The 16,034-nt window shown below is 36.0% G+C and overlaps 1 pseudogene; it reads left to right on the top strand.

Annotated features, from left to right (window-relative positions):
• The first annotated feature begins 9,922 nt into the window (after positions 1–9,922).
• On the top strand, positions 9,923–10,629 carry LOC144288330 (large ribosomal subunit protein uL15m pseudogene; annotated as a pseudogene).
• Positions 10,630–16,034: the final 5,405 nt, after the last annotated feature.

The following is a 16,034-nucleotide window of genomic DNA, read 5'->3' as shown; positions in this document are numbered from 1 at the left end:
ACTCAATAGCAAAACAAACAAATAATCCAACTAAAAATGGGCAAAGGACCTGAGCAGATATTTTTCCAGAGAAGACATCCAAAGAGCCAACAGGTACATAACAATATCCTCAACCTCATTAATCATCGGGCAAATGTAGATCAAAACCGCAATGAGATATTACCTCACACCTGTTAGGATGCTATTAAAAAACATCAAGAGGAACAGCCCTGGTGGCTCAGCAGTTTAGCGCCGCCTTCAGCCCAGGGCTGATCCTGGAGATCCGGAATCGAGTCCCACGTCAGGCTCCCTGCGTGGAGCCTGCTTCTCCCTCTGCCTGTGTCTCTGCCTCTCTCTCTCTCTGTCTCTCATGAATAAATAAATAAAATCTTAAAAAAAAAAAACCATCAAGAGATAACAAATGCCAAGTGAGGATATGGAGGAAAGGGAACATTGGCACACTATTGGTGGGACTGTAAACTGCTGTGGCCATTATGAAAATCAGCATGGAGTTTCCTCATGAATCAAAAATAGAACTACTATATAATCCAGCAATTCCTATATATCCAATACCTTGAAGAATACCTAAACATACACACACACACACACTGGAATATTATTAAGCCTTAAAAAAGAAAGAAATCCTGTCATTGTAGACAACATAGATGCAACTGGAGGACATCCAATGAAATAAGTCAGAGAAAGACAAATACTGTATGATATCACTCCTTTGTGAGACCAAAAAAAAAAAAAAAAAAAAAAAAGCCAAGCTCTCATAGAAATACAAAGTAGAGTGCTCACTTTGGCAGCACATACACTAAAAAACACAGAATAGAATAGTGGTTGCAAGGAATTAGGGATTTGCCATAATAGGGATGGGATGGGAAAATAATGCAAATTTTCCATTATAAGATGCATAAGATCTCAGTATCCAACATATAACATGGGCACTATAGTTACTAACACTAACCTGAAATTTGCTAAGGAAGTAGAACTTGAACATTTTTTTCAAGGAAAAAAAAGTAGAAATGTCAAGTGATGTATATACTAATTAGCTCCAAAGTGGGAATCCTTTCATAATGTATATGTACATCAGGTCATCATGTTATATACTTCAAATATACAACGATTTTATTTGTCAAGTATAAGGCCGAATAAAAGAGAATTAAATGTATGTTGACTTCATCAATCCCATTCTTTCAAAAGGTTGAGCTGACAATGTGATAAAGTTCTTAGTTCTGAATTTAATTTTCCTCAGAAAGTAAAGCTTGCTTGATAATATTAAAGGACGGTCTTCAGTTAACGGATAAACTCAGTAAAGTGAGTTTAACAAACTGAATTCAAGAGAACATTCCCTCTACTCTAAACAATGCAGCACCATTAATTTTTAGAGAATAGGTTTCCAGCGTCCTACATAACGTTTAGAAGTTTAAAGTGCTTTGAAATTATATGAAAGCATATGTGGAGATGGAGTTTGGACTGAAACTTCAACTACGGTATAGATTTGTCTGCTACTTCGTGACTGTAGTCTTTCCATATATTTCTGCAGTACTATGAAGGTGAAGATCACTAGACTCTTATTTTTTTTTATATTGATGGAGCCACTGAAAGCCCCAAACTACCACAAAGTCAGGAAATGCAAAGTGTGGTCACTTTCCACAACCTATTATGAAATAAAATTGCTTTGTATTCTTGCGTTATGTGAGGTTTCAGTTATTGATTTGGAGCATACATCATCAACAAGCAAATAAGTGAATGTGGCCCTCTTTCTCCCCTTTATTCTCGATAAAGAATCAGTGGGGTGTAACAGCCAGCCACAAAGTTCTCTCTGCTCTCTGAGATATTAGTGTAGGTGTGCTCCAAAAAGCAATCATTTATGTGTTTTTATTATTGTATATTATTAATGCATAGTTTATTTTTGTGATGGGATTCTAGAATTACTTTTTCAAAAAGGTTTTCATGTAGTTCCGTTTGGGAAACACAAGTACCAACAATAAGAAATGCTTCGACTGTAATACAATGTATTAAATTTTGGCCTTGAAAGTATAAGGCCACTTTATTGATGCCACTGAACTGAAATGGTCTTCAGCTACTCACTGGTCAAAAGATCAGGCTTACGGTTTGCCACTTACTTCTTCAGTTCTCCAAATGACTGAGAGAAGCTAACATTTAAAATAAGTTTTCTCCACAGCATCAGTTGAGTATGTTATTCAAACTTTTGATGTTTTCTTAAGAAATAGTTTGGCCAATTTTCCCCTCAACTAATCTGTCTCATTTGCAGCTATGAACCAATATTGTTAAGAAGCACGTGAAGATTTTTTAAGTTTCTTTAAGCCCTCCGAAAAGTCTATAAGGTAAATAATCTAGGATTTAAACTTGTTCCTTTAGAAATACATTCTTTTAAAAATTTGTTCTGTTTTCCTCATCACTGCTTATTTTTACTAAATAAATAAATAAATAAATAAATAAATAAATAAATAAATAAAACAAATACAAAACCCCGAAGTGGAAAAATTCTAAACAAATTCTGTGATTATAAAGTAGTTGTTGGGAATATAGAATTTAGAACCAGGCATCTTGGATTTGAATGTCAGCTTTCTTGTATTACTTCAGACAAAATATTAGCTTTCCTAATCATAATTTCAGGTGTATAATTTCAGACAATGATGGTGTCAACCTTTCAGGATTCTATGACCTAGTCAGCTTGCAGAGCATCTGCCAACAGGAGATGGTAGTTATCAGGCAAATGCTTGTTAGGACTCTATCTACTGTGGATTATGGTCCCTCCCAAGTCTTCAGCTGAAGTTCTAGCCCTCATAACCTCACAATATAAATTTGGAGATAGGGCCATTAGAGAGGTGACTAAAGTAAAATGAGGTCATACAGGTGGCTTCTCGTCTAGAATGACCCCCCCCCACGAAGAGGGGATTTGGAGTCACTGCTGAGGGTACGGAGAAAAGCCTGAGAAGTCAGCTGTCCTCAAGCCAAGCTGGGAGACTTCAGAAGAAACCAAGCCTGATGGCACCTTGATCTTGGACTTCTCCCTTGCCCAGGTCCATAAGAAAATAAATGTCTGTTGTATAAGCCTGTAGTATTTTGTCATGGCAGTCCTAGAAAACTAATCATATGTCTTCCCAGGAAAACACTTCCCTTGTTTTGGAAACAGTTCTTACCACATTCGACAAAAGAGCTGGGCTCATGAACAGAGTTGGCCATGCTCAGAGCTCCTTTGAACAGCCACAGTCATTTGCAGGCCCCAAAGAGGGCCACTCAGAGTCCTCCTTTAGGCTTTTTCCTTTTGCCAAAGGAGGGGGGATGATTCTCTAATTCCTTACTTAAAATTATGATTCTAGAGCTTCTGACAACCATAGCTGGTGAAGCGAGGATTGCCTCAGGGGACACAGCGGGTACCCAGAGAGAAGCAAAGGTGAGAGGCAGAGAGGGAGATTCTCAGAGCTGCCTTTTGATTCAGGAACTCTTTTTAATATTGTGAGCTTCCCTGCAAAAATTTTTCTTTTTAAGTTGGGTTGCGGTTTCTTTTAGTTAAAAAATATTCTGACCATTCTTTTGATTTTTGTTATAAAATTGAGCATATGGTTCCATGAGGAAAAATAATTCTTAGATCAACAGACTTGATATGTTATGAGCTAAATTGTGTCTCCCACCACTAAAAAGGAAAAAACAAAACAAAAACAAAGACATAAAAACGTTGACGTCCTCATCCCCACTACTTGAGAACATGACCTCATTGCAAATAGGGATTTTACAATTATGATTAGTTAAGATTAAGTTGTATTGCAGTAGGATAGGTCCCTAATCCAGTATGATTGGTGGTCTAAGAAGATAGCCCTAGGAAGACACAGAGACACAGAGCCACACAGGAAGAAAGCCACGTGAAGACGGAAGCTCAGATTGGAGTGATGCATCAATGAGTAAAGGGATGCCAAAGGCAGCTGGCAAACTGGCAGAAGCTCAGAAGAGGCAAGGAAGGATTCTGCTGAGTATTTTAGAAGAAACATGGCTTTGGCTCTCCTATCTGTGTGCCTCCACCCTTGCTTTTAGGCTTCTAGCATCCAGAACTCTTGAGACAATACATTACTGTTGTTTTCAACCTTACTGTCTGTGATAACTTGTTATAGAAACCCTAGGAAGCAAATACAGCCAATGAGAAAGAGGTTAAGATCCATAAGATCTCTGAATCTTTCCTTGAGTTCCCATGTTCTGAGCAAAAAGTACCTCTACTCATCTTCCCAGGTCCTTTATTTGTAGTCCTCATTTTTTAATAAATAATGATGCAATTTGTATTGCTATCTTAACATATATCCTCTTTCATGTAGTTGATAAACCTTTGAGATCAGGACATATATCTTTTAGCTCCCCGTAGCCCAGCACGGTGAACAAATATCCACATCCTGCTGTTGTTACTGTTCCCCGCCTCCTCATCACCATCAATCAACACTGCTAATACAGCTACCATTTACTGATCACCTATGGCACTGCTTTGCTTACAAGGCACATTCCATCCAGTACCCTATTTAATTTTCACAAGACTGGTGGAAATAGGGATTAGCCTATCTAAAGAAGATGAAACTGCTACTAAAAGAGAGGCATGGAGCCCCAAAGTTCTCACGGGCAGTGGGTGAGGGGAATTAAGCACATTTCTATGTGCCTCCAAAGTTAGAGCAGCCTTGTGGTAATGTGATTATTCTTTTGTGAAGCTTTTCTAATTTTGCAGCTGTTATACATTTTAAAATTTCATCTATGCTCTGAGTCACTCTGATGCCCTTATACTTCTTTGTGGAGGCTGTGTTATCCTATAAAATTATTTTAGTAATTAGCTTACTCATATCGATCTCTATCTCAATTTACCTAATCTCTTGCTCTTGTTGTGATTTAAGGTGAGGTGAAATGAAATTACCTTTCAATATCATATAGATTTAAAATTCTGAAAAACAAATTTTCATTGAAAGATACATGCATTAACTTTTTTTTTTTAAGACTATTCATTAAGTGCAGTGGTGAGAGGGGGGGAAAGAGTAGAACAAGGAGTTTGATCTGTGACTGACTGTGAACAATCAATTGAGATAACTTACTACTTTCAGACCAGCCAATATTAGGTATTCTTATAATTTCCAGGACAAAATGAGGGCTCCCTTAACCATTGGAGCAACCTTGACTTACCTTCAGTCTCAATTATGAACTATAATGATTCTACCTAAATGTATCTTTCCCTTGACACGATGCCCTGTGCCTCCATGCTCTTCATCTCTCCTCTGGATTCTTGTCTTCTTCCCCAACTATTAAGTAGTGTGGGCATTTTCACAGCCTATTTCCCCCTTCCAACGTTTCCTATTGAATGATCACACCCAGGTGTCATCCTGACCTACCTTCTCACTCAATTTTTTCTCTAGTACCTGGTTTGCAGCCTGTACCAGGTGCAGATTTCCATTATGGCACTGGAATACTCCATAACAGACACTTGGCTCAGTGTGTCTGCTTACCTTCTCATGCTCCCTTAATTGATGGGAAGGATTTACATCCTCTTTGTTTTAGAAGTAGGATGCCTCACACAAATATTTGTGAAAGAATGACCAACAAAACGACTCCCTGCTCACAAGCCTCCAATTGTGTCCAACACACTTAGAATAAAATGCAAAGTCCTCTGCATATTCATCAAGGCCTTACCTCGTTTCCCATATTTCTGCTCTCTCACTCAGTTCAAGCAAAAAATGGCCTTCTGGCTAATCCTTGGCACTCTAACCACATTGACATTTCAGGGCTCTTGACCTACTGCTCCTTTAGCTTTGAATCTATGGATAGATTTTTAAGGCATCTGTGAAGTTGTTTCTCTCAGACATTGCCATGGCTTTTCTCATTCAAGTCTCCACTCAAGAGTCGTTCTCTCGGAGACCTTTACTGATGACATTATCTAAAATAGCATTGTACTTTACTTTTTTATTTTAATATTTTATTTATTCACGAGAGACACACACAGAGAGAGAGACAGGGACACAGGCAGAGGAAAAAGCAGGCTCCACGTAGGGAGCCTGATGTGGGACTCAATCCCGGAACTCCAGGATCATGCCCTGAGCCAAAGGTAGACGCTCAATCACTGAGCCACCCAGGGGTCCCTGTACTTTACTTCCTATCCCATATTCTGCTTTACATATATTGCTTTTCATAGTTCTTACTGATGGCTACTATTATGTTTATTGCCTGTTTATTGTTTGTCTGTGTTACTAGAATGCAGGCTCTGAGGAAAAAGGGATGTTATCTACTTTACCCATTGCTCTGTATTCTCAGCATTAAGAAGAGTCACATAGCAGGTCTGCCACAACTGCTGAGTTAATGAGTCAAAAAATAGTCTCAAGCTTTTCAAAGGCAGCATCATGTCACATTCCTTTTTCATATCACCAATTAGCTGATACTCTGTCTTCAGTACAGGTTTCCAAAAAATACTTGTTTAAGCTATTTTCATGTGAAGGTCTCAATTCCAATGACAAGCAGTACGTCCTGTTTGAAAACTTGGATTACTACACTATTAGGTATTAGGAGAGCCTATATCTTGAATTGTTGATTCTGAATTTAGTCTTTACTTTTTGTACTATCACATTGTTTTTTTAATATTTTATTTATTTATTCATGAGAGACACACAGAGAGAGAGGCAGAGACACAGGCAGAGAGAAGCAGGCTCCACGCAGGGAGCCTGATGTGGGACTTGATCTTGGGACTCCAGGATCACGCCCTGGGCCAAAGGCGGCGCTTAACCGCTGAGCCACCCAGGCTGCCAATATCACATTATTTTATTTCACTTTTCTATCTTATTTTTCATTTTATGTTATCACTTCCAACATGCTATAATATTAACCACATGAAACATCCTAACAAATGAGCACATTTTAAGCCTGTAGAAAAACAGGTTCTTAACTGGGACTTCTGTAGTACAGACAAAAATTACAAACATTTCCATGATTCTCTTAGAAACAGCCAGAGGAGATAAGTTACATATAATTAAGGAATAGAATGGAGTCTCTTATGTAATCATTTTGGCTAATCATTATAATTTTGTTCTTTATAGACAAATGGAAATCATGATATAGTAGACTTTTGATACCGTATAGATAACACATAGTGATCATTCTTGGGGAAGGAAGAAAACACAATTTCACTGAAATGTTTATAATTTGGGGAAATATTTTAGAAAATCTTTTACATAATACAAGCATGAGTCCCTAGATTGAATTTCAGAAAATCAGATTGAGATTTAACTGCATAATAATTATGATTTAGAACCAAATGATTTAAATTCTTAGCATCTTAGCTTTCTTCCTTACATACTGTCTTCAAAATAATTCATTATACTAAACGAAATGGGGAGCCTTATTTTTCTCTTCTTTTAACAAAGTGTTTATTCATAATTGCATGTGAGGATTTAGCCCTTTTTTTGAAGCAAAAATTCATGGCACAGCTAGTCTGTGGAAAATTATAAAACTTTGTAGAATGAAAAGTAAAGCAGATGTAACTGGTACGCAGTAGGAATCCAAGCTATATAGTCTCCTCACTTAACTATTATGTGCTGCTCAGGCTATGTAAAGTGAAAAAAAATGAGACAATTTTTTTCCCCTTCCCAACTGGCCACTCAACCAGCATTCAGTTTTCCAGTTCAGTCAAACATATTACTAGCTGAAGGAATGAGAAGAGGAAAAAAAAAAGGAAGGAATCAAAGCTGCATCTGCTATAAAAAGAAACTTAAAGACTAAATGATTTAGTGTAAGATACTCTAAATTGCAGCTATTACAAGGAAAGGCACTTTTTAATAAAATTCTACATCAGTGGTTCATAAGCTCACATCCACCAACCCCAGTATCCAAAAATAGATTTCAAGGGCTGTGTTAACTTGTATGGGGAAAATTATATCTTCACTTTCATTAGTCTCCTACTGAAATTTAGCATTTCCTCCAATTTTGAAGGTAGGCAACAATAGTGGTAGTAATACCTATAATTTAATCATTAATAGAAATCAGAGATGTTTTAAAACCACATTACAGTTGCTGATGTCACAAATTATTGTTTATGCTCATCACTGCTTTGGTAGATATTTTACATATTGCTAGGTCTTGTAAACTTAGTGTGTTGTTAAAGTCATGTAGCTTTAAGAAAATATTTAAGTAACCGAATTTCAATATAATAGATTCTGTTTATAATCCTCAATCTTTTGTTTCATGCACTTTGAAATATCATTCTGAGAATTTAGTCTTCAATTGACTACCAAAAAGGTCTATGGCACAAAAAGACTTATCTCTGATAGGTTGTTATTTTGTTTAGATTAGTATAATATGCTAAGATACCTCTTTTAAACCCATTCAAATGGTAAAATAAAAATAAACTGAGGGGAGAATGACCCCCCAATCATAAAAATTGTGTAGTGAGGTCAATTCAACAAAGCTGTAGTGAAATAATATAAATTAAACTTAAAAACATTGTATATTATAAAATGGTGGGAAAGTAACTATCCTACAATAAGGTATACCAATATAATTCTGAACACTGATCCTATGATCTCTTACAACACAAGTTCTATAGAATGGAGATGTGTCTGTTGACAACAGGTAGCAAGACTTTTCGTTAACACTGCCTTTGAGTTACATATGTGAAAATTCTCTCATGGATGATTGAATTTTTGATATGATTAACATTAAGCACTTGCACATTTTGCTAAGAAGTTTTGAGACAGCATTTTCCTCATGATAGAAACATAACACACCATAGATTTTCTTTCATAAATCTAAAAAAAGTTTTAAAAATAACATCAGATTTTGAATACCACAAATAGGATGGCTATCAATCTTGACGTTTAAGGGCATCTTGACTTTTGAAAGAGGTGAAAATTTTTCATTTTCTTTTTTTTAACTTCTGACAAATGAGTTATTGTTTCTTTCCTGGAGATTTTTTTTTCTTTTTCGAGTGGAGAGAGGTACAAGGCATTTTATGTTACCTTTGCATTTTAAAAAGCTTTATAGGCAGTGAAAAATCACCAGACAAGTTCTGAACCTGACAGAGTAGTACAGTGACAGAGAAAAATAAACCCCAACATCAATAACAAAAGTGATTGATAGGTCAAGGAATTACTAACCTACTAAAACAAAAACAAAAACAAAAACAGGCTTAAAAATAGGGTAAATAAATATAATTTATTTTAGAAAAACAAGGTTTTGCTACTAAGTAATTTGCAGATTAGTCATGATTTGTACATGAATGTGACCCCGAGTTCCTCTAAATTTCTTTTTCTCTATGTTTATCTCTCTTGAATTTGTGGGATGGGGTAAAGAGATGGAGAGGGAAAATAATGAGATATTTTTAAAGTTCTCTTTAGTCCTGCATGAGAATTTTATGGCAGAGTGGATACCATCTCTTCTACCTATAATCTGTATATGAAAACCAGGTATTCTAATAACCTTCAATCTCCTCATAGGATTTTTTTAAAGGTGCATTTTATGAGAGGTTAAACTACCAATAAATATTCCCTTTAAAAAATAGTGTAAATACATTTAGAAATTATGAAACTAAAGCCACATGTATTAAATAAATAACCAACAACCTATGAACCACAAGCTGACAGTAATATACAGGGTGCTCACTAAATGGGTTACTGTGTATGCACAGTGAAAAGATGTCACCTTGAAGTATTACTAATTAATTCTTTTTCACCATATTACTTATTGCCGAAATGAAAAGAGTCTTACTATTGAATGATATCCAATATTCTAAAAATAACAGATTCCTGGGGGTACTTGGCTGGCTCAGTGAATAGAGCATGCAACTCTTGATGTCAGGGTGGTGAGTTCAAGCCCCATGTTGGGCATGGAGCCTACCTAATACATATATATATATAATAAAATAGAATTAAGTGAAATTAGGCCCTTAGAGGGTGTTGGTCCTCCAATGGCGGGTCCTGTGCAGGGCAGCGGGGCATGAACCCTGGACCTGCTCCGGGCCTTGCCCCGTGTGAGCTTGGCCAACCTAAAACCGAATCCAGGCTCCAGGAAACCGCTTCAGACACCAGTATCAGCCTTTGAGTCTCAATAGATTGCAATATCTTATTGATTTGGGTCGAGTGGATCCTACTCAACCTATTGACCTAACTCAACTTGTCAATGGGAGGGGCGTGACCATCCAGCCACTTAAAAGGGATTATGGTGTCCAGCTGGTAGAGGGGAAATTCTGTGCAAACCTGTTCCATTCTTTCTGCGTGGACAACCTATTCCAAAACGAATGCTTCCTCCTGAAGCACTGGAACCATATTATACCAATGCAAAGAATCGTGGTTACCTGGTGGATCCTGCCAAATTTCCTGAAGCAAGACTTGAACTTGCCAAGAAGTATGGCTATATTTTACCTGATATAACTAAAGACAAGCTCTTCAAAATGCTTAGTACTCGAAAGGATCCAAGGCAGATTTTCTTTGGTCTTGCCCCTGGATGGGTGGTGAATATGACAGATAAGAAAATCCTAAAACCTACAGATGAGAATCTCCTCAAGTATTATAGCTCATGAATTCTCTTTCAAGAAAGCAGAGTTGTAAAAGAGTTCTGGAAGAAAAGGGACTGAAACATACATATTTCTCATGGTCTCATCTTGATTTGTGATTCTCTAGATGTTGATGATAATTTCCCATGTAACCCTATTTCCATTTTTATCTAAAATTGAAATAAAAAATGTAATAAGCAATGGCTGCATAGAGGAACTGAATCTGTGCCTGTTCTCTCTGTTAAAGAAACAAAATCCCTGGCATTCTGCCAGAGGAAGATGATAACTTTTAGGGTATTTCTTGTTCGTTTTTTTCATAATCTTTTCATCCAGGTCTTGTGTTATCATTGTTGCAAATCAGAGTGATTGTGAAGGTGGAAAGAGATTGATTACTAGGCCTGTTCAGTCAAGGTTAAAACACTTACTAATGGTGGCCCATCTTAATAGCCCCAAGGAAGCTCTGCTATCCAGTGTAATGGTGGAAAGCCTTCAACTCTGGATTATTAAGATGTGGGATATGAATTGAAAGTTTAAGACCAGTGAATAAGTAGTACAATATTCGCTAGCAAAACAAGCAAAAATTCTAAGTGTATTCATATTCTCAACTCATCTGATAGGAATAGATAATGATTAAGCCATTAATCTTTTTCTTGAAGAAGGTAAATTTCGAACTGATATTTTGCTTATTTCGGAGATATTGGAGATCTTTGTTTTTCAGTCATTTTAAATGATTTTTGAAATATTGTTCAGTGATTATATAACCCATAAAAACAACTGGTAGTATGAAAATAAACTCAGTAAATGTAAAAAAAAAAATAAAGAATTAAGTGAAATTAGAAAGACAACTGACTCATAAAGGAATCTTTTAAACGTTTTCTAGCTTGTCCTTCTATCTACAAAGAAAAGCATATTTAAGCAGCAAGGTTACAAGACAGGAAGAGATTAGATTGATTAACTTTTTAAACCCTGAGTGAAAAAAAAGTTAAAATGTTCATTTTTATGGCCATAACATCTTTTCTCTGTCTTACCTACATGGAAATTTTACTTTTAATCAACTTTTCAATCATTCTCTTTTTGGTGACCTAGTAAATTCTAACACAAATAAGGCAGGAACTGTATCTTTTGCTTTTCTTTCTCTAAACACCTCAAAATAATAATGCTTGACATTTATATAGCTGTTTAACAAATTTAAACTCTCCTTCATACATTATTTAATTTAGCCCTTACTAAAACTTAGGAGTAGATGCAGTAATGTCCTAGAGCCACCTGTTTCAGCTCCAGAGAATTGACTGTCAGGTTTTCAGGGATACGTTTACTAAAATGAAATATTAAATTATGTAAACTTACAGTTACATAAATTATATTTGAAATAAAGGCACTAACTATTCAAGATGCATTTCCTAATTTCTTTACCACAGAGTCTATCAATAAGAGCTGTTTCCTTCTACCAAGTATCTACTACTAGCTTAATGTTACTAAGGAGAAAATTGAATCTTAATAATGGTAGAGTGACTTACTTGACACAGTAGGGACTAGAGTCAGGTCTCTAATTCTTATCTACTCTCTTTTATCAGTTACAAAGTAAACAAATATCAAATACCTGCTAGGTGAGAGGCATTATGATTAAAAATATATAGTGAAAGCCTAAAACCTTCTCTCTCCTTACTCAACAGATGAATTTTCTTTCTGTTCCAAAAAGCAAACAGAAACTCTCAGTGCAGGGACACCTGAGTGGCTCAGTGATTGAGTGTCTGCCTTTGGCTGAGGTCATGATCACAGGGTCCTGGAATAGAGTTCCACATCAGGCTCCCCACAGGGAGCCTGCTCCTCCCTCTGCTTATGTCTCTGCCTCTCTCTGTGTATCTTATGAAAAAATAAATAAAATCTAAAAAAAAAAAAGGAAAAATAAAAAGTCTCAGGAGGGAGAACTTCAAGTTCCCTCAACTATGTTTGATCTACCTGTGTATTTGCCTTCCCCAATCTTAGGTGATTTATTAGCATTTTTTGATAGAGAGGGGTATTTTTCTATGAAACACTTTCTTCTCTGAGATTCCACAATGTCAATGTGGATTAGTTTGTCTTTCATACTACAAAATCTCATTTGCTTTCTTTCTCATTTCACTGGCCTCTAAATGTTGGACTATGATTAGGGGATCTCATTATGTTTAACAGTATTATAATCTGTCCATCTGTCTGACTATCTGCTTTTCTGTTTATGTGTCATATTAGTGAATATCTGTTCCAGAAAGCTCCCCAGAACTCCAGATCTCTGTCATTGGCCTATTTGATATTTCTACTTAGAAGTCCAAAAAGCATCTCAAAGTTAACATGCCTTAAGCTTAACACTGAGCTCCTGATATACCTGCCGTCTACCTAATCCATACGGTTTTCCCATTCAGGCCCCAAATCCTGATTACTTTCCGTCATTCACATCCCAAATCCACCTAAAAGCAAATTCTTTCAATGCTATTTTCAAAACATATGCATAATTTGATTGCCTGCAAACACCCACATTTCTACCACCTTGGTCTCAAGTGACCATTCAGAAGTTACCTCTATTACACCAGTCACTTTTTAAAAAACGTGAACTAATATATCAAAACCATAACTGGCAGATATATTTGACTCAACCATTAGTGAGGTTTTAAGATTTATACCTTCTTTTAATTTTGTCATTAATGCTTTGAAGTGTCCCAATTTGTATTTTTTAAAGATTCATTTACTTATTTGAGAGAGAGGGAGAAGGAGAGAGAGTCCCAAGTAGACTCTGCACCGAGCATGAAGCCTGACATGGGGCTTGATTTCATGACCCTGAGATCATGACCTGTGCCAAATCCAAGAGTCAGATGCTTAGATGACTGCACCATCCAGGTGCCCCTAACACATAGAAAATTTTAATTGCAGACAAAATAATATTCCATTGAGTTTCTCAACAGATCTCGATCCTAGGATTCATGACTGCTAGCAGCAACCTGGATTTAGAATTTTCCCCACAATGTCTTACTTTTATAAAATAATAACAGAAATGCTACTATGTCATCTTATATAGTCCATATAACAGTATTAGGTTAATTCATTTAGCTAAAAATATTTACCAGTACTTATCCAAAGAGTTGAGATATCCTGAGGAATAAGACAACACTCTAAGGGCTCTCTAGCAGAGGCATTTAACAAGGCATGGTTACTTAAAGAGAATCACTGGCCAATTAGGACACTAAAACTACTGTATTCAGTACAATGTAATGACATAAGAAACATCACAATTACTTTAAATATATAATTATCACAATGCATACCTGAGTGTTCACTTAACACATATTCATTGAGCAACTTTTCCAGTTTTGTCGGGAAATGATTGATATGTATCACTGTGTAAGGTTAAGCTGTACAGTTTAATTTGATTTGTCTATATTGTGAAATGATTACACAATAAGTTCAGCTAACATCCACCTTCTCATATAAATAGACTAACAGGAAAAGAAAAAAGAAAAGAAAATCTTTTTATTCTCATGATAAGAACTCTTAGGTTTTATTTTCTTAACAACTTTCCTGTATGTCACACAGCAATGTCAGCTGTATGCTGTCATCATGTTATATATATTATAAATAGTCATCATGTCATACATTACATCCCTAGTGTTCATTAACTTATAAGTGGAAGTTTATACCTTTTCGCCACCTCCCTCTGATTACCTCTACCCACCCTCCACTTCTGTTAACCATAAGTCTTATCTCTTTTTCTGATTTCTTTTTTCTTTTCTTTTTTAAAGATTCTATACATGAGATTATACAGTATCTGTCTTTCTCTGACTTATTTTAGTTAAATTAATCCCTCAAGGGCCATCCATGTTGTTGAAAATGGTACAGATTCTTCTTTTTTAAAAAAGATTTTATTTATTTATTCATGAGAGACGCACCGAGAGAGGCAAAGACATAGGTGGAGGGAGAAGCTGGTTCCCATGGGAAGTCTGATGTGGAACTCAATCCAGGAACCCTAGGATCATGACCTGAGCCAAAGACAGAAGATATTCAACCACTGAGCCACCCAGGTGCCCAAGTTCTTCATTTTTTATGGCTGAATAATGTGTGTGTGTGTGTGTGTGTGTGTGTGTATGTGACCTGTAAATAATGCTCCTATGAACATAGGGGTGGCAAATGTCTCTTTCACAAAGTATTTCATATCCTTTGGATGTATTCTCAAAAGTGTAATTGCTAGATTACACCGCATTTCTATTTTTGTTATTTTCTGATGATCCTTCATATTGTTTTCCATAGTTGCACCAATTTATAATTCCACCAACTTTGCACAGGGTTCCCTTTTCTCCATATCCAAACCAGCATTTGTTATCATGAATAGACACTGAATTTACTCAAATGCTTTTTTGCATCTACTGAGGTGATAAGTTTCTTTTCTTTCATTCTGTTAAGCTTATGTATCACATTGATTGATTTGCATATTTTGAGTCTTCCTTGTAAGGATAAATCCTAAATAGTCATGGTCAATGATCCTTTCAATATGCTGAATTTGGGTTTATTGATAATTTTACATTCATATTCATCAGGATATTGACCTGTAGTTTGCTTTTCTAATACTTATTTTCTGGCTTTGGTAATAAGGATAATGCTTATCTTTTAAATGAATTTGAAAATGTTCTCTCCTTTTCATTTTTTGGAAGAGTGTGAGAAGGATTGGTGTTAATTCTTCTTTAAATGTTTGTTAAAATTTATCAGGGAAGTCATCTGGTGCTGGGCTTTCCTTTCCTGGGAAATTTTTGATTAGTTATTCAGTTTCCTTACTAGTAATTGGTTTATTCAAATGTTCTATTTCTTCCTGATTCAGTTTTGGTAAGTTGCATATTTCTAAGAATTTTTCTGTTTTTTTCCTCAGTTGTCCACTTTGTTGGTGTATTATTGTTCATAGTATCAAGTAATTTTTATCTCCACACATTGTTCTAGGCACTATGCTGTGGTAGTGAACAAAATAGACAAGATCCTTCATTGTATGATAATGCTGGAGGATGAGATGAACAGTACACAATTAAAGGAAGACAAGTTTTAAATTTTCTTTTTAAAGATTTTAGTTTTTGTTCATGAGAGACACAGAAAGAGAGAGGCAGAGACATAGGCAGAGGGAGAAACTGGCTCCATACAGGGAGCCCAATGTGGGACTCAATCCCAGGACTCCTAGGATTATGCCCTGAGCTGAAAGCAGATGCTTTAATGTTGAGCCACCTGGGAGTTCCAAAGACAAGTTTTAATTGCAGTAAATGCTATATAGAGAATCAAAATAAGGTTCCAGTTACTATTACAGATTGAGAAATAAAGTCTCTCTCAGAAGGGTGTTAAACTGAGTTATGAATGACACAATGATATGCCATATGAATATCAAGGGGATAACATTGCAGGTCAGTGTAATAAACTCAGTAAATTTGAGGAAAATTAATGATAGTGTGATTGGAGCATAATGATTGAGGTAAGTATAATGAGTATAAATGTTCCAGATAGGAACTTTTCAGTCTAGGTGGGA

The sequence above is a fragment of the Canis aureus genome, chromosome 18 (genome assembly GCF_053574225.1).
Source record: "Canis aureus isolate CA01 chromosome 18, VMU_Caureus_v.1.0, whole genome shotgun sequence".
NCBI classification, from domain to species: Eukaryota; Metazoa; Chordata; class Mammalia; order Carnivora; family Canidae; genus Canis; species Canis aureus.
The sequence above is the reverse complement of the archived record's forward strand: the minus strand, read 5'-3'. Positions and strand labels throughout refer to the sequence as shown.